This window comes from Lactuca sativa, chromosome 9 (genome assembly GCF_002870075.4).
Source record: "Lactuca sativa cultivar Salinas chromosome 9, Lsat_Salinas_v11, whole genome shotgun sequence".
NCBI classification, from domain to species: domain Eukaryota; kingdom Viridiplantae; phylum Streptophyta; class Magnoliopsida; order Asterales; family Asteraceae; genus Lactuca; species Lactuca sativa.
This window is the reverse complement of record NC_056631.2, coordinates 104,108,769-104,128,821: the sequence shown is the minus strand read 5'-3', so window position 1 is coordinate 104,128,821 and position 20,053 is coordinate 104,108,769.

Here is a 20,053-nt window from a genome sequence, read left to right as displayed (position 1 = left end):
GAGAGAGCTTAGATTGAGATGACTTCTTGGCTGGAGACTCTAGGTGACCCTTTTGCTTTTGATCATCAGTGGGACCGACCCTAGAGTTTTGATCTCTTTTGATTTCAGAACCGAACCTTTGCTTTCGGTTGATGTCGTTCTCTGAACCGAACTTCTGCTTTCGGTTTGAGTCATTCTCAGAACCAAACCTTTGCTTTCGGTTGGTATCATTTTATGAACCGAACCTTTGCTTTCGGTTGATGTTTTTCTCCGAACCGAACCTCTGCTTTCGGTTATTGTTTCTCTCTTTCGATCCAACAGGACTTTTCTCTGACTTTAAGTTCTTGTCTTGATGCGAGAAATAGGCATTCTGAGATTGCCAAAACTGTTTTCTTTCAGAGAGATTCTTCCTATATCTCTGATTCCTTTGACGTTTTTGATTTCTCATCTGCTTCGGTTGATGATGAATGTTAGCTTTCGGTTTTTGTTTTTCTTTAGCTGGTTCACTCTGAACTGATGAAGTTTCACTTGGGGATGTGGCTTCTTTTGCAGGAATTTCTTTTTCCTGAGTAACATCTTTCGTACCACTAGTACTTGGCACATTGAAGCTATCACGTTTATTCAAAGGTTCTGGCACATATCTGCCTTTGCTTTTCCATGAAGTCCTTTCAGACAAACCTACCGTTTCATCAGCATTGTCAATGGGAGCTGACCAGAAGAACTCGTCACAGCCATCAGCATTGTCTTCGTTTACAATAGCCGTGAGTTCAGCAGTCTGATGTTCGGTTACGCCTGTGACCTTGTACACCTGATTTGGAGTGGTTCTTACTTTCTGATATACCACTGCCTTCTCTGCAAGAATCGGGGACTTTTGTTGGGACATACGAGCGAACTCCACTGAATTTTCTGAAATAAGATTCTTGTGGTTTTCGGGTTCACTCTTGACAAATTCTAAACAGTCAACTGTATCCTCTATAGAAATTTCACTCATATTGTCATCCTCATTAAGCTCAGATGCATTTTCATCATCAATTTTATTTTCTGAGCTCAAGTTGGCGTTTAAAGAATCAAATTTTAGTATGGTTTCGGTTCTCAGTTTCAGTTTATCATTTTCATCCAAAAGGTTTTTAAGCATGTCCTTATGGTCCTTGGACTTAATAAAAGATTCGATTTTGTCCAGTCCATACATGTACGTCGGATTAACATCCTCAGATGAAATAACACTCTCACAATTATACGCTTCAGCATCAATTTCATCCTCCTTAAACTCAAGGAAGGGTAAAATCATGCGATGAATCTTTTGTCCTATTTCACAATCCAAATGAAGCTGAGTAATATTAGTGTAAAGACGTTTGGCAATCAAACAAAAAACATTTCGCTGTTTCAAAAGCTTTAAATTGTCTCTTTGCAAACAAATGTTTTCATCTTTTATTTTGATTAATTTCAACTCCTTCAGTTCGATCCACATCCGCCGTTCCTCACTCTTCGAAGACACCCTGCTTAATTGGTCAGTTAGGTTAGAATTGGTGACTCGAGTTTGAGTTAAACTACTATCTAGATGAGAGATTCTTGAATTAACACTTTTTAATTCTTTTTCATATGAGCATTGTGGGACTTTAAATGAGACAAAAACTGATTGTACCTTCTTGATCAGTTCATCAAGCTCGTTGAACTACATGCTGAGCGGTTTGGCTGTAAAGCACAAGTTCTGTTGTTCCTTCGTGTCCTCATTCCCACCATCAGTGTTGTATCCCCTCATCTGAGATACGTCGGATACCATCAAGCATCTTCCTCCACTGCTCTCTTCTTTCGCCACATAAGCCTTTCCATGAGTAGGCTTCCTCACTTCATCATCTTCAGAGTCGGTTGACCAGACCTCTACGCCACCGAACTCATCATCAGCTACCGAACCCTGCACAATTAACGCATTCATAGGAGGGTTAGCAGTAGATTTCTTCTTCCTGATTTCATCTAGCTTTTTCTGCAACAAAGCTTCTTCATCATTTTCCTCATCCTTTTCTGCCATCTTTTTGAGGACGCAATCTTTTGCATAGTGGTTCTTTCCTCCACAATAATAGCAGCTCACTCCCGAATCTCCTTCAGCCTTCGGTTCCTTCTTTGAATCTTCAACCTTCGGTTCATTTTTGACCTTTTCAGAACTGTAACTCCCCTGCCAATTTCGGTTCTTGTTAGTTGGGAATCTCTTCTTGATGAACCTCTTGGGGTTTGACACCTTCATAGCATAGTCCTCAGAAGTAAGGTCATAGTCATCCAAGTTGAGGTCTTCGTCCTCCATCACCGCTTTGCTTTTGGACAGGAGGGCCAATGAACCTAGGCTTGAAACCATATTTTTCTCCTGTAACATGATATTTTCTTGAGATTTTAGGATGCACACCAGTTTCGCCAAAGAATAGGATTTGAATTGCTCGTGCGCTTTAACTGTGGACACAACTGCTCTCCACTCAGATCTGAGTCCGTTCAAAAATGTAACCTTCTGCTCAATAAGCTTCCTTTCGATGTCGTGTTTGATCATCTTGCTAAGAAGATGATTGAAGCGATCGAACGTTTGAGTCACTGTTTCTTCGGCTCCTTGCTTGAATTCACCAAACTCGGACAAGAGTAAGGTTTGAATGGAGTGTTCAAGATCTTCGTCTGTAGAGTACAAGTCACGTAGCCTGTCCCATATCTCTTTTGCAGTCGTGCATGAACTCACTAGCCTAAATGTATCGGATTGAAGAGCGAATATGATCAATCTTAACGCTTTGATATTGCACTGAAATTTATCTTTTTTGTCTTGCGTAATATCTTTAACGTCTTTCAGAAGATCATTATACTCCTTTTGAGTTTTAATAATCCTTGAAGTTGCTGAATGAGAAAAAGGTCCAGAAATGATTGCTTCCCAGATGAGGTATCCATTATCCTCAGATCCTATAGCATAATCTTCAAAGTGATGCGCCCAGACTTCATAATCATGGGTGTACAAGATAGGAATCTTCGTTGTTGATCCAATGCTGTTCGAAATATTAATGGGATTGGATTGCGACTCGTCCATAATTGATCGAATAACCTGTTCAAAGATCAGACTTGTAATATATCAAATTAGGGCAAAACAATAAATATCGAGATACGTCAATTATGAGATGACGTCTCAATAAATATCAATAAATGCGGAATAACCCTAATCGAAACCTTTTTCACAGCAAAGAAGTGTATGATTTACACAGCCTCCTGCTCTGATACCAACTGATAAGTTAAAAACTAACTTTAAGATCGATTAGATCTATAAAACAGGTAAAGAAATAAACGAGTAAACAACAAGAACACAATAATGGATCAAAGATGTCGAATGATTAATAAACAATCCTCAGAAGAGCTCGATAAAGAACTTCTACTGTAGAGGATTCAGGGTTTACAAGAACGATGAAGAAAAATCTGTAAAGCTATCGTAATTGCTATCAATCGTTCTCTAAAATCGTTTTCTAGATCGTTAACCTAATATGCATGCAAGCACATTATTATATACTAAACCCTATCAGCTCACGGTTGGACAGGCCCAAACCGGAGTACAAAACATGGACTATTAACCGAGCCCAATGACGCAATACAAAATAAATCTGCTACCCAACATGTATGACATAAGCATCACCTTGGCATTGGCATAATGCTATGATAGGGCTGAAAGCCTGTGAATTCTAGCAACATAATAATCTGAAATTGTATTTTCTGCGCCACTTGGGCTGAAACTTTATTGATGTATATCAAGTTGAAATTGTTGTATCTCATTGATTGTAAATCTTTGAATCAGACCATTTGTTGATATTGAAAGCCCGTCATATGATACACATATATCTTTGTTGTTCTTTGTCCCACTTTGCGTCTGTCATATTGATATATATATATATATATATATATATATATATATATATATATATATATATATATATATATATATGATGTAACTTTATATTGTAACTGTTATTGAACTCACTAAGCGTCACCCGCTTATCCCTCTTATTATTTAATTATTGCAGGTGATAAGAATCCAGTATAGACATATACTGTTGGTAGATTTAGAATAATTAATATCTTTGCACTTAGTGTTTATATATGTATAAGAATTGTAGATTCCTGGGAGGTTTTGTAATATATATAAAACTCTGTCAAAATCTTAATAGTCGGTTTGTATCTAGTCTTTTGTAACAAGATATAAATATGCATGTAGCATGTTTTTGACTTTATGATAAGGTTAAGTATTATGAATGGGGGTATGTCTCATGATTGCTCTTTCTCTCTCTCTCTCTCTCTCTCTCTCTCTCTCTCTCTCTCGAAAGACTCATGTTCGTGCTACAAAGACTACATTCTCACTAGGTATGTAGAACAAATATCAAACGGACTTCTATGGATAGCTGATGAAAATATATCTCTCACTTCGAGGTTCAAGCTTTTCGTGAGTCTCTCGTCTACCGGAAGCTTCCCAACCCCAAACCTTGATATATGCTAACGAAGGAATTGTCCTTGTCCACATATCGTGAGTGTTTTGGCAACCTTCTTAGTTGGGACAATATTAAGAATGTGGGCGGCAGTCTCTAAGGCATACCCCCAGAACAATATTGGAAGAGAAGCTCAACTCATCATGTAAGGAACTATGTCTAACAAGGTTCGATTGTCCCTCTCAGCCACACCATTAAGTTGTGGTATCCTTGGAGGTGTCAATTGTGAAATTATTCAACATTCTTTGAGGTGGTCGTGGAACTCAATACTAAGACACTATCCACCTCTATCTGATCGGAGCATCTATATCTTCCTACCGAGTTGATCATTGAATTCATGTTTAAACTCCATGGACTTTTCAAAGGTTTCTGACTTATGCTTGATTAAGTAGATATAAACATATCTGATATAATCATCAGTAAAAGTCACATAAAATCAATTAGCATCCCTTACGGTAGATCTGAAGGGCCCACACATATCTGTGTGTAAGAGGTCCAACAAACCTTCACCTCTTTCACAAGAACAAGTGAAAGGTGATTTTTTAAACTTACCCAAAAGAAAAGATTTGCATTCGTCGTCTGAACTTAGGTTAAATGATTCCAACAATCCATCCTTTTGGAATTAGGCGATGTGTTTCTTGTTAATGTGTCCAAGACAACAATGTCACAAGCACACTTTGTCTACACCATTATACGAATCAATTTGAAATACACTATTGCTTAAATTGTCTACACACATCACAGTTTCATACACACCATCACAAGGTAAAGCTTAAAAATAAAATAAAAAATACCATTTTTATAAGCAAAAATAGAACTATTCTCATCACTAAAAGAATATTTAAAACCATGTTTAAACGTTGTATGAAAATAAATAATGTTTCGTGTCATTTTTGAAGAGTAGCAACAATTCAATAAATCTAAACTAACACAATAACTAAGCACTAGACTATAAACTGCAATCTTGGTGACAGGTGAAGATCGCATATTCCCCATGATCAAGTTTATTCTACCGTGCTCCACTTCCTCACTACTTCTTAGCCGTTGCAAATTAGAACAAATGTGAAATCTGCATCTTGTATTAAGGACCCAAGAACAATAAAATGATGATTTATTAGATACGATAATGTATATACCTATAGAATTCAACTTCAGTTTTCCATTATTAATGTCATGCAAATTCTTTGGGCAGCTTCGTTTCCAATGCCCTTTGTTATTGCCATAGAAGCAACTGGCCACTTTGGGATCAGGAATAGGAGGAACATCAGAATTGGTCTTACCTTTCTGTCCATTTCATGGCGACCCAACTCGAGACTTTCCCTTCCTGTTTTGTTTTGGAGGACCTTTCCTCTTCTTCCCTTTCCCTTGACCAATGGCCAGAATGGGAGTACTTGCAGGAGTGGAAGCAATACATTTTCCTTTCATCCTTGCTTTAACTGTTCGCAGGAGGTTATGCAATTGAGCCAAAGTAGATTTTTTTATAGATGCTAAGTCAAGATGAACTAATCATAACAACTAGGCAAGGATTTCAAGACTGTCAATTGCCAACTCCTCATCAAAATGCACGTTCAGCCTAACAAACGATCCACGTATCGCTGTATCCTTTGCATGTGTCTTCTAACAGGCTCTCCCTCTTTCATTTTGCATGATATGATGGACTTTACCACCTCATATTATTCTTGACAAGCTCGCTTATGGTAATTTATCATAAGGTCCTTGTTCATCTCGTACGACCAATAATCCTCACAAAATCTTTGCAGATCGGGAGTCATGATAGCTACCATGATGACATCAACTTTTTTTTTCGCATCATTGTAGTGCTTCTTTTAGGTGGATGGTTCTTTAGGAGTGGCATTCTCTTCGTTAATTTCATTCAATTCTTTCTCCAAGACATACTGCTTGTCTTCCAAATGAAGGGACACTTTGATGTTGTGCATCCAATCATTGTATTTGGTGCCATCCAATGTCACCCTTGAGCAGATGTTCAACAATGAGAAGTTTTGATTGGAGGAGGAGGAACCAGAAGCATCATTTGAAGCAAGCATTCGTAAAAGGAGGGTTGTGTTAGTTAGATAAGAATAATACTTAATATAACAACCCAAAAATGAAATATAAAGGATAGGATCCAACTAAAAATTCACAACTTAGAAACGGGATGATGTAATCTAATTGTATGTTTTATAAAGGTAGGTAAATGACGATTTATGAATTCCACAATTAGAATACGAAATTCAAAAGAAATAAGGTTAAGTGAAATTCTTGGATCTTTTGAGACTCATTGAAACTATTCAATGGCATGTTTAATCCCAGATTATGCTATTCCATTTGTGAATGGGATGCCATGGATCACAAACAAAATGTGAATAACCATGCAAATTAGCTTGTCACTCTCGATGTCGTTTATCATCTCATTTTAATGCGTTAGGTAACCACACACTCTCCATTAATAAATGACAATTCTCGATATTCACATTATTATTCTTTATAGTCACTATTAGTGTGTCGGTTAACCACACATGCTCCACTAAATACTATAAATTATACCATGTAGTTTCATGGGTTAGCATACAAATTCATATTTTTCCCAAAGTAACTAAGATTGAGATTATTTAATAAAAGGAGTTTAGTTACTTTTAATCGCATTATCCTTATTAATGAGAATTAATTGTCATATCAAACCCGTTCGGCTAACGAACATTCACCATACATGAGAGCGGTGGGTAAGAGTGGATACCCAATGGTGGTCAATTTATAGGTCGTTTCCTTAAACTCTCCTTATAGTATGGCTTCATGAATCAGGCGTACTAGCGGTTTGACTGACCTAGTCTTATACATATAGTAACTATTATACTTCTAATATTACATATAATATAAGGTGTATTTTAAAAACATTTTCAAAATACTAGGTTTATAATAAATCTCGAAAATATATATAATTAAAATTTAATATTAACCAAATAATATTTGACATTAATTATTAGGATTAATATCTAAACTAATTATTTACACACTTAAAAAATTGATCATATTAATCAATAAATAATTAATTAAGTCAAAAACTTATTTCCTAACTTTTAGTTTTGTAATTCATCATCAAAACAAATTCGGATTTGGAAGATATTTAAAGTAGATAATTACCGAACAAAACAAATTAGGAAGATAATTTCAAAAAATATGATCTCATCAGATCTCACATCGAGAGCATCAATCCTCACGTTGTGAGATGAAACAAAATCGAAATTTTAGTTTTGATCGATTCAGCAATGTGCATTCACATGAAAGATAGCCATAGGCCCTGATACCACTGATGGAAAATGTAGGTTACAAATGTAAGTCCCAAATTTTTCTTGATGTATTAATCAGATCCAATTGATGGTGTGGAATTCCAATCAATTGGATGATGCAAGAGCAAATGGAGAAGAAGGAGAAGAAGATGAAGATGAATCTATGATGTATTCAATAATATGAATGATGCTCCATAAATATGAGATTCACACACACACACACACACTCTTCTTCTCCCTAGTTTCTCTCTCTAGAATGAATCTACTGACTCTCTCTCTCTCTCTCTCTATATATATATATGTATATATATATATATATATATATATATATATATATATATATATATATATATGTATATATATATATAGGGAATAGTGGCTGCAAACACATTTGCAGCCGCAAACGAGTTTGCAACCGCAAACACCACATGGACCGTAAACCCAAGGCTGTTTTCGGTCCTAAACCAAAAACTATTAAAACCTAGAAAAATAAGTATAAACAGTATTTTTAGACCTAAGAATCTCCCCCTTGGTTTATAGCTTTCTTTTCTTTTGACCCAACAAACTCCCCCTAAAAATGTAGCTGGCTTTTCATTGTCAATCTTCATTTGGAGCTTGGATTCAACTTTAATCTTCAATTTCTTCACAACTTCAAGATGAACAACTGACTCTTCTAGCTGGATGACTTCATCTTGAACCGATGGGCATTTCTTCAGAATTTGGCTTTGAACGAATGTTGGGTGAGGAGGCTTCATGTAGAGATTCTTGAAAATGGCACTTTCAACTTGAGAATCTTCGGAGAGAATATCTTAGAGAACGAGTCTTCTAGATCACTTCAGCGGGTACATAGATAGCAACAAATTGATTGAGGAGGCTTTAATGCAGTTTGTCACATAACCTTCAAGTCAGCTTCACCTTGTTTCTGGGGTTGAAAGATTAAATGTTGAAAGAATAATATTCATTTCTTGTTCCTTCGAATGAGAATTCTTTGACAATCACGGATGAAGCTTTGGCTCAGAAAATCTTGATACAGTCTCCGTGAGTCTCATCTATATCTTAATTCACTTTTCAAGACAAGGAAAAATTTGACATAAAAACTGAACTAAAAGAAAACTTAGCACATAATATTTTTGGATTTTTCATATTTTCTTAAAAAAGTAAAACAAAAACAAAAAATATTTTTGGATTTTTTATATTTTTTCTGAAAAAGAAATAAAACACATAAATAACACTATTTTTGGGTTTTTTGTTTTCTGGTTTTTGTTTTTTTTTTTTAATTTTAATTCTCCCCCTAAATTTGTGCATAGAGGAAAACTATAAACAAATTTAATAAAAACAAAAATCTTTGGGATAAAGTTGTCAAACAATTCAATCTCGATTATCAGCACATGCCTGCATGTCTGGATCTGGTTAATCACTGGTATTGTGGTCCACTTAAATACAAAGGATATGAACAGATTATAAGTAAAAAGACATTTAGCTGACGCTGACCAATGATATTGTGGTCCACTTTAATTCAGCAGCGAGATCTACAAACAACCTTAGGTGAGTATTCAATCATTTAGAGAGAAGTCAGATATACAAACACATATGTTGTATCCCAGGTCTGATGTCTTCCAATCATGCAGAGGGAACAACATATGACTAACATAGATAGAGAGGTTGAGAGGTAGAATGTTGCATATGCTGTGTCCCAGGTCGGACCATCTGATTACGCAGAGGAGACAACATATGGATAACAGATAGAAATAATTTCATACATAAAGATATTCATAGAGATAGAGTTGCATATGTTGCATTCCAGGTCGGATATGTTCCAATCACGCAGAGGAGGCAACATATGACTAAACGATAGAAAGCAAGAAAATAATTTCCTACCGACCAACTTTATTAGAACCCCCAGTCGCCCTAACAATACCAGATTTAAGGACATGATTCCATACATCAAGGAAATGTTGAGCCACAGCTCTACATAATTAACTTTTAGTGTATCTCGCAGGTTACCATGTTTATCTCACTGCTCAATCTACCCGAGTGTCGTATGGTCAGTCCAAATGAAACTATCTAAGTCCATATTGTCTAGTCCTTTCGTTGTCAATTAATGTCTAGTCCTTTTGAATCCTTTGTGCCTACCAGCACATTGAACACAGAGTTTAGGCAATTTTGCTCCAGTGCATTACACAAATTTCATATTTCCCTTTAGCACTAGAATTCATATCACGTCCCAATTAACAAAAAATTCAATTGAAAAAAACTATAAGACAATTTAAGATTATCTTCAAAACGAATCATTGTAAGAAAAACTCAGGAGTACCGAGAAGAAACCTCAAACCGTAAGTCAACGATTGAATTTGCATCCAGAAGGTCTGAGAACAGCACGCATATTTCTATCTCAGAACAGATCCGGGAATTCTTCACATCGTTAAGCACAAACCCCATGTGTGATCCTTTCCTTTCTTCCATTCTTATCTTTCCTGCAGAGGACAATTACTCTCACTTAAAGTTCTGAGTGTTATACAGTTGAGAGATGTTCCCTATCATGTGCGAGGAACAACCACTATCAACAAACCAAAGTCTGATGATATGACTCCATAGCTGCTCCAGCACAAAGCGGGATCAGTTGATATTTGGAACCCAATCTATTTTGAAACTGGTTCGACCTTTTTCATCCTTGCAAGGTACTCTCTCCCATGATATATCCTGCTTATCACAAACAGAAGATGAAGAAATGTTAGAATCATTGGATGATTTGGGAGATTGAACGTTTGGTACCCATCTGTAGTTGGGTTTAACCCATTTCTTGTTCGAGCGGATGGGTGCCTCGGCACTTGATTTTGAACTTGAAGCCAATCTTCGAGATGAATTTGATTTAACTGATCTTGGTTTCAATGGAGCATCTCTTGGATTGGACTTCTTGGTCGGCATTCCCTTCTTGACTTTGGGATTTTGATTCTTGTCCTTCTGTGCATTCCAGTCCCCATTGTTTGAACATGGCCTCGAAGGGTTTCTTTTGAAAAAGCTCCCTCTTTGTGCGTTCTGCCAGTCTTGTGCATAGTAGGGAATGTATGCGCGATTTGGACAATTTCTGGAATGTGTCCATGTGTTCCATAGTAAAAACATGTATTTTTCTTCACGTAGGAATTGTTTCTTCCTGCCCCTGGTGCCGTGCCTTCTCCTTGTCTCTGATTGTTCCCACAAGCACACTTGCAACATGCACTCTATTTAGCTTGAATTGGTGGCCTGTATTTACCAACAACAGGTTGATTAGATGCAACAGATTCATAGTTCAAGGAGTCATTTGTTTTTTCAATAGTGTTCTCCATATTCTCATCTTCCACTACGTTACCTGCACAAGAAGTAGAATCATCAAAAACGATCTCCTTAATATTCTCAGTTGGCCCAGATTGTTCAGTCTTAACTGAAGCTGGAACAGTGGTTTGGCCATACTGAGCAGGAATTTCTTCCTCATTAGTCTCAAGGGGTGGGTTATAGTTGTCATTGAAGGGAGGTGGAACACTATGATACCCTAGACCCTTAGTTTGATTAACCTTAAACTTCAATTGTTTTTCAATCATAGGCTCAAACTTCTCACTTGACACATTAAACTTTTTGAAGTTAAAATGTGTATTTTCAAATTTGTTTTTCAATGTGTCAAGCTCGACAGTTAGACTGACAAGTTGTCCCTTAACATAATCATAATTCATACATTTATTATTTTATTCTTCTTGAAGTTTTCTAAAGTCCTTTGTTTTGGCCTCTTGTTGTGCTTTTAGGGGTTTTTGACCTTTCCTTAGGGTATAGCCTTCATATTTCAGGTCCTTATTTTCCCTTTTTAGCAAATCGTTTTGTTCACGAAGAAATTTAATCGTAGGTTCACAAGATTTAGAACATGTAACTTCATTGACCGGGATGTTTGAGGAACTCATTGTTTATCAAAAAAATGCCCTTTGAATTAAAACCTCAAAAGTCAACCTTAAAATTCAAGCTTAAAAAGTCAAACTTAAAAGTCAAACCGAAAGCTAAAAGTGAAAATTTGAAGGTTAAACGATAAAGTCAAAATTTAAAGTCAAAGGTCAAACTTGAAAGTAAAAGTCAAATCTTTTAAGGTCAAAAGTCGATTTAGGAAGTCAAAAATTAAAAGTCAAAGATTCGGGTTGAAAATGAAACTTTAAAATTTGAAAATTTCATTTTTGGGCTAAAATTGTTAAAGATCCGAAAATAGGAGCGAAATTTCGAAGCTATTTGAATTTAAACGGGAAGGCATATAACATGTGGCTTGCTAGATGGATTGGTAAGGAGGTGGGTTGAGTATGCAAGAGACCCGGTTCGAATCCTTACACTCCTCGGAATTTTTGAATACTCGCTGATGGCCACAAACCTGCGAGGACCGAACACGTGCATAATCGGACACCGGCCGGGCCGATAATCGGAGGACCACAAATGAGTTGGGTCAAAAACTATTTGGAAGCAGAAAACACCGAGGAACCCTAATCGGAGATTTTGGCCACCGCCGTGAGGACCGAATGTCTGACCGAAAACGTGAAACCCTAGCCGTAAACAAGCGTGAAACCCTAACCTCAAACAAGATTTAGGCTGCAACTGCTCAGATTAGACCCTCACCCTCGCAAAATCTCGAAGAAAAACACGATTTTCACCTCTTTAGCTCCAAAACTCGATCAAAAAGTCGTTTTTAAGAAAAACACGAAGAACAAACCCCCAATATTTCTTCAAAATCTATCCAAAAAGATAAAATCCTTCAAGAAAAAGTACAAAAACGCTGCAGATCTTGCCAATATGATTGATACAATCCAAACTCTGATACTAACTGTAAGTCCCAAATTTTGCTTGATGTATCAATCAGATCCAATTGATGGTGTGGAATCCCAATCAATTGGATGATGGAAGATCAAATGGAGAATAAGGAGAGAAGAAGAAGAAGATAAATCTATGATGTATTTGATATATTAATGATGCTCCATACATATGATATTCACACACACACACACACACACACACTCTTCTTCTCTCTAGTTTCTCTCTGTAGAACACCTTGATTTACACACACTTAGCACCTCTACCCTTATGACTCTACTGACACTATATATATATATATATATATATATACATATATATATATATATATATATATATATATATATATATATATATATATATATATATATAGGGTATAGTGGCTGCAAACACGTTTACAACCATAAACGTGGTTACAGCCGCAAACACACCCAAGCACAAACACCACATGGACCGTCAAACCAAGGCCGTTTTCGGTCCTATACCTAAAAATATTAAAGTCTAGAAAAGTAAAGTATGAACCATATTTTTAGACCCAGCAGCAAAACTTTCCACTAAGGGGAAAAAAATTTAACAATTAAATGATTACGGCACATGCAATCTAAGAAGGATATATGTCTTTCACATAAAGGAAACACAATATGAACTATCAAACTACAAAATTTTCCTTCTAAAATCTGAATTCATAAGTTTAAATACACACCTTGTTGATTGTTGAAGTAAACAACCAAGAATCCCTTTTATTGGTCTTTTGGAAGCAACCACCACACGTTTCGTGCCTCTAGTGTTTCCCACCAAACACAAGCAAGAAGGATATTGAGGAGAGAGGTGGGAGGATATTTGAATTTTGGCCAAACTCTCTAAGGTACGAGTGGCTGAAATATGAAGGGGTAAGGCTCCTTATATTGTGCAACAAGGAAACCCTAGATAAGTCCAAAACCAATATAATAATATTATCTTGACTTGGTAATTATCCAGCTTCCTGATTATGCTCCAAGGATAATTCTAGAAACTCTAAAGCCTCTTAGAAACCATCCACCCTATTTGTTGAATGTTCTGGAGTCTTTGCTCAACTATTGAACAATTCCACTTTATTCCTTGCACTTTTAATCAATTTCATTGTCCAATACTTTGTTTCCGGATTTCTAATTTGTAATCCATAGAGCTTCTAACCGAACACATCAATTTAGTCCTGGCTGGGCCCAACACTATAAGTTAAAACCAAATCACCGAGGGGCCCAAAGAATATTGCTTTTCCTGTTAAGGCAAAAGGAACATATAAACTTTGACATATATGCTTGCACCATTTACTCATCAAATCATGCACAATAATACACTTTATAACATCAAGTTACCGATGAGTTTTTATATTATCAATGCATAACTGATTTGTAAACTACAACTCATATATCTTCGTTTAAAGATTATAAGATATTATCGTCTCAGAATTACCCGTGATAAATTCCATGAAGTAACTCCCTGAGCATGGATTAATCCAATACTTAAATCACCATTTCAAAGTACTCATTCATATTATAGCAATACCATTACCATTTCTAAAACTCTTTAGACAATGTACAATTCAATTCATGATAGTCTTAATTCACTACTTACATCCAAAAGTATGATCGATTGTGGACGTTTGAATATTCAAATTATTCGGGAAGTGAAAAACATACAAAATGAAACACAAAATAAACAATAGACAAAAGATAGTAATCCAAATCATCAATAAATATCTATTATTTAATCACCAAAAGTCAATTACATTTATTTTGTTACAAGTTTCAACTAACTATCTAACTACTAAAACTAATATCATCTTTCAGACCAATGATCTTGGCATGCTGAAAGTGATTGATCCTACTTAGACCCTTTGTCAGGGGATCTACAAGATTATCTTTAGATGAAACTCTTTTTACAACGAGGTGATCTTCTTCTACTCTATGTCTGATGAAATAATATTTTCTATTGATATATCTTGATCTGCCATGATTGCTTGGTTCTTTTGTCATGGAAACCACCCGTTCATTATCACATAAAATCTTAATTGGCTCCTTGATAGATGGAACAACTCCATGGTCTCCAATGAAGTTCTTCAACCAAATAGCCTCCTTTGGTGCTTCGGTCGCTGCTATGTACTCTAATTTACCGGTAGAATCAACCACCACTTCCTGTTTGGAAGTTTTCCAGGTTACTTCTTCTCCATTTATGGTAAACACCCAACCATATAGAGAACGAAAACTGTCTCTGCCTGTTTGAAAGCTGGCGTCACTTTACCCAGTTACTCTCAACGTATCATTGCGATCAAGCATAAGGACCCAGTCCTTAGTTCTTCGCAGATACTTGAGAATATTCTTACTTACTATCCAATGAGCTCTACCTGGATTTCCCTGATAACGACTGGCCTTACTCAAAGAAAAGTCTACATCTGGACGAGTACATATCACACCAAACATGATAGATCCAACAACAAAAACATATGGAACTCTACTCATTTATGTTACTTCTGCAGTTGTACTTGGAATCTGAGTGTTACTGAGTTTCGTATTAGTTTGTATAGGCAGTTCTCCTTTCTTGGAATTTCCACACTAAAACATTTTAGTACCTTTTCCATATATGTACTTTGACTAATTCCAATTAGTCTTTTACTCTTGTCTCTCAAAATCCTAATTCCCATAATATAAGCAGCCTCTCCCAAATCCTTCATAGTGAAACACTTTCCAAGCCAAAACTTAACCTCTTGTAAAGTTGGAATGTTGTTTCCTATAAGAAGTATGTCATCAACATACAGTACCGGGAAGGTTACTATACTCCCACTAGTTGTGACATATATACAAGATTCATCTTCACTACTAGAGAAGCCAAACTTTTTGACTTTCTCGTCAAAGAAAAGATTCCATCTGCGAGAAGCTTATTTCAATCCATAGTTTGATTTCTCAAGCTTACACACTCTATTGGGAAACTTTGTATCAACAAAACCCTCTGACTGACTCATGTAAACATCCTCAACCAACTTCCCATTGAGGAAAGCGATTTTAACATCTATCTACCAAATATCACAGTCATGAAATGCAGCTATGGTGAGCATTATACTAATATATTTTATCTTAGCCACTTGTGAGAAGGTCTTATCATATTCAACCCCTGGGGTTTGGCTAAAGCCCTTTGCAACCAATTGAGCCTTGAAAGTGTGTACCATTCCATCCATGTTGGTTTTCTTTTTGAAGATCCTTTTGCACCTAATGTTTTTCGATCTGGTATATTGTCAAGTAATTTCAAAACTTGGTTGTCATACATGGGCTTGATCTCCCTGTCGATTGCCTCTTGCCATTTGGCTACCTCAGGGCCAGCCATTGCTTCTTTGTAGTTAGTCGATTCATCCAAATTTACTAGTGTACTTTCACTGTATCACCATCTGTAGTAATATGGAAACCAAGTGTCATTCTAACTCTACTGGAACGCCTAAGAGGTATTGACTCATCACTAGAACTTTTTCCACTTGTTGAACTCTAGCGTCTTCAAAGGTTCCTTCGTCATTTGATTCTTTATTATCTTCAAGATCAATGGTACTTCGACTCTCCTCTTTGCATATGAGCTCTCTCTTTCTCTTTCTCTCTCTCTCTCTCTCTCTCTCTCTCTCTCTCTCTCTCTCTCGATCAAAATAATCTTATTCGTGCTACAAAGGCCACATTCTCACTAGGTCTGTAGAACTAATATCCAAAGGGATTCTGTGGTTACCCGATGAAAATACGCCTCTCACTTCTAGGTTCAAGCTTTTCGTGAGTCTCTCGTCTAACGAAAGCTACACAAATTCAAACCTTGATATGTGCTAACAAGGGAACCGTCCACATCTCGTGAGTGTTTTGGCAACCTTCTTAATTGGGAAAATATTAAGAATGTAGGCGGCAGTCTCTAAGGCATACCCCTAGAACAAAATTGGAAGAGAAGCTCAACTCATCATGTAAGGAACTATGTCTAACAAGGTTCGATTGTGCCTCTCAGCCACACCATTAAGTTGTAGTGTCCTAGGAGGTGTCGATTGTGAAACTATTCCACATTACTTGAGGTAGTCGTGAAACTTAATACTAAGATACTATCCACCTCTATTTGATCGTAGCATCTATATCTTCCTACCTAGTTGATCATCGAATTCATGTTTAAACTCCTTGAACCTTTTAAAGGTTTCTGACTTATGCTTGATTAAGTAGATATAAACATATCTTCTATAATCATTACTAAAAGTCACATAAAATCAATTAGCATCCCTTATGGTAGATCTGAAGGGCCCACACATATCTGTGTGTAAGTGGTCCAACAAACCTTCACCTCTTTCACAAGAACTAGTGAAAGGTGATTTTGTCATCTTACCCAAAAGAAAAGATTTGCATTCATCGTTTGACCTTAGGTCAAATGATTCTAGCACTCCATCCTTTTGGAATTAGGCGATGTGTTTCTTGTTAATGTGTTCAAGAGAACAATGGCACAAGTACACTTTGTCTATAGCATTATACAAATCAATTTGAAATACACTGTTGTTTAAATTGTCTACACACATCACAGTTTCATACACCATCACAAGGTAAAGCTTAAAAATTAAAAAAATACCATTTTTATAAGCAGAAATAGAACCATTCTTATCATTAAAAGAATATTTAAAACCATGTTTAAACATTGCATGAAAAGAAATAATGTTTCGTGTCATTTGTGATGAGTAGCAACAATTCAAAAAATCTAAACTAAAACCATCACTAAACAATAGACTATAAACTCCAATCTTGGTGATAGGTGAAGATCGCCTATTCCCCATGATCAAGTTTATTCTACCGTTCTCCACTTCGACACTACTTCTTAGCCCCTGCAAATCAGAACAAATGTGAAATCCACATCTTGTATCAAGGACCCAAGAACAAGAAGATGATGAGTTATTAGATAAGATAATGCATATACCTATAGAAGCCGGCTTCAGTTTTCGATCTTTAATGTTGTGCGTATACTTTGGGCAACTTCATTTCCAATTCCCTTTGTCATTGCAATAGGAGCATCAGAACTAGTCTTACCTTTCAGTCTATTGCTTGGCGACCCAACTCGAGACTTTCCCTTCCAGTTCTGTTTTGGAGGACCTTTCCTCTTCTTCCCCTTCCCTTGACCAATGAACAGAACAGGAACACTTACAGGAGTGGAAGCAATACCTTTTCCCTTCATCCTTACTTCAGCTGTTCGTAGGAGGTTATGTAATTAAGTCAAAGTAGTTTCATTCAATTCTTTCTCCAGGACATACTCATTGTCCTCGAAACGAAGGGACATTTTGATGTTATGTCGCACCCCTAAATTTGAACGGCAGAAATGTTCCAGGGCGGATGACGTCATGTTCAATATCACAACAATTGCTTAATAGAAATCAAAGTACAATAACCATTACATTGATAAAGTATAGTTTTACATTCGTATTCAAATAAATCTATTTTTGACACCAAAATGTATTGAAAAAACTAAAAGACATGACTATATGAAGCTCCGTATTCTTCACGAAACTTGTGGGTACCTGTTTATTGATTTCCTGACAATACACGTAGTTTTGAAAAGTTTGTCAACAATTAAGTTGGTGAGTTCATAAGCATGTTTGTAATTGAAATCTGTCATTTGTTCCTAGAAAAATGTAAGTATGTTTTCCCAGAAAATCCTATATTTTCTGTTGTAAATGTGTTGTAGTCTTAATACTCTAAGACCAAAATGTGTATTTGTTATCGTACTCTGAAATTGTATAATGTAGTTTTAATTCACATAAAACCATGGAATGTATGTTTTATCTATACTGGTATAGTATTTTGTATTTGTACTTGTATGAAAACTCTGTAAATATAAGTGCCTAGATTCACCAGCTGTACTGTAAAATATTGTATTGTAGTTTTATTATTTAATAAAACTAAGTGAAGTTGTTTACTTATTCATAAACCAATCATATTGTTCCATACAAGATTGTGAGTTATCATAACCATGCTTGTTGACCTAAGATACCCTGAACACAACGTTCTTCAGGCGTCGTAATTGGGACGACATTTGTCACACCAGGCCTGCCGGCCTAACTGTAACTAACAGTTTAGGTGTGGGATTGTCAGCCAGTATATATCTATACAAGTGTCATGCTCTCTCTCCAGTAGAATCTGGTTATAGTTTCAGGGCTTGGTTGATACTTTAGATAAGTACTTGAAGTATGTCTCACAAAGCTATATCGACGGTTACGTGTAGAATACTGAAAAGCCATTTTGTATTGATAAAATTGCATGTATGACTCATAAACTATACCTATTATAGTTTATATGTTTGCTTTTGTACGGAATCCCAAACTAGTAAAGTAATATGTTTATTTTAGTAAAAACGAAAAGTGTAAACTATTTGAATAGTTTTGTTATTAACACAAGATTTCCTTGTGTTTTACTTATATCCCTCCTTAAAATATGAAAAAATAGTGAAAACGTAGGGGTATGAACTCACCTGATAAAGTGGTGATTCGGACAACACTTTGTTACTTGAAATCACAAGTTTCTGTTGAAAATCGGGTTCTGAACGGGCAGAGTTTCAAACTTAAAAGATTCTTTTCTCGGGGACTTTGGGTGCTCTGGGATTTCTTCTAGTGTTAGGGACGTTCCCGAGCTTCAGGGGGTGGGGGGGGGGGGGTTAGAGTGGCTTTGAGAGGGTGTTTATGGTGAAAGAAATAGTAAAGTAGCAACCAAAACCGGGTAGCCTCGCATACTTTTTTATAGTAGGGGTCTGGTCTTCGGTACGCTGGGTGTACCCTCGTACGCGGAGCGTTCAGAGGAACATGGCATCCGTGTGGTTTCAAGGCTTCGGACTTGTCTGCTTATGCGAAGGAGGAGTGACGTGGCCGACTCCGGACCAAGTTTCTGAGTACGTGGGGCGTACTCCTTCAGACTCCCTTGGAATTTGTGCCTCAAACTTCAGAAAGTCATAACTTTCACATACGAGCTCTGTTTTTGACATAATTTATATCCACACATAGGTGTGACCGTACTCTACAACTTTCGTTTAGACTTCGTTGGTAAAATTTGAATCTATATTTAAAGTTATATTTTTAACAGCCAGGACAGGAAAAGTCCTTTAACAATTCATAACTTCATCATCCGACGTCCGTTTTTGTCTGTCTTTTTACCTCTAAACTACTATTGACAAGATCTTCGATTCCCTTTTGGGTTGTGTCGGCTAAAAATTGCTCGATCTAAAATTTGAATTTCGGGCTTCACACTACTATGCCAAATCTTAGAAAATTCATAACTTCGTCATACGAAGTCAGATTTGGACTTTCTTTTTATGCACGCTCTAGGTTTAACGTATACTACGAGTTTCATTTAGATCGTCAAGGCTAAAAAGTATTTTATTGTAAACTCACTTTTTACGACACACAACGTCGTGTCGGTTCTGTCGCAAAACTTTGATAGGCCATAACTTCTTCATTATAGCTCAGATTTC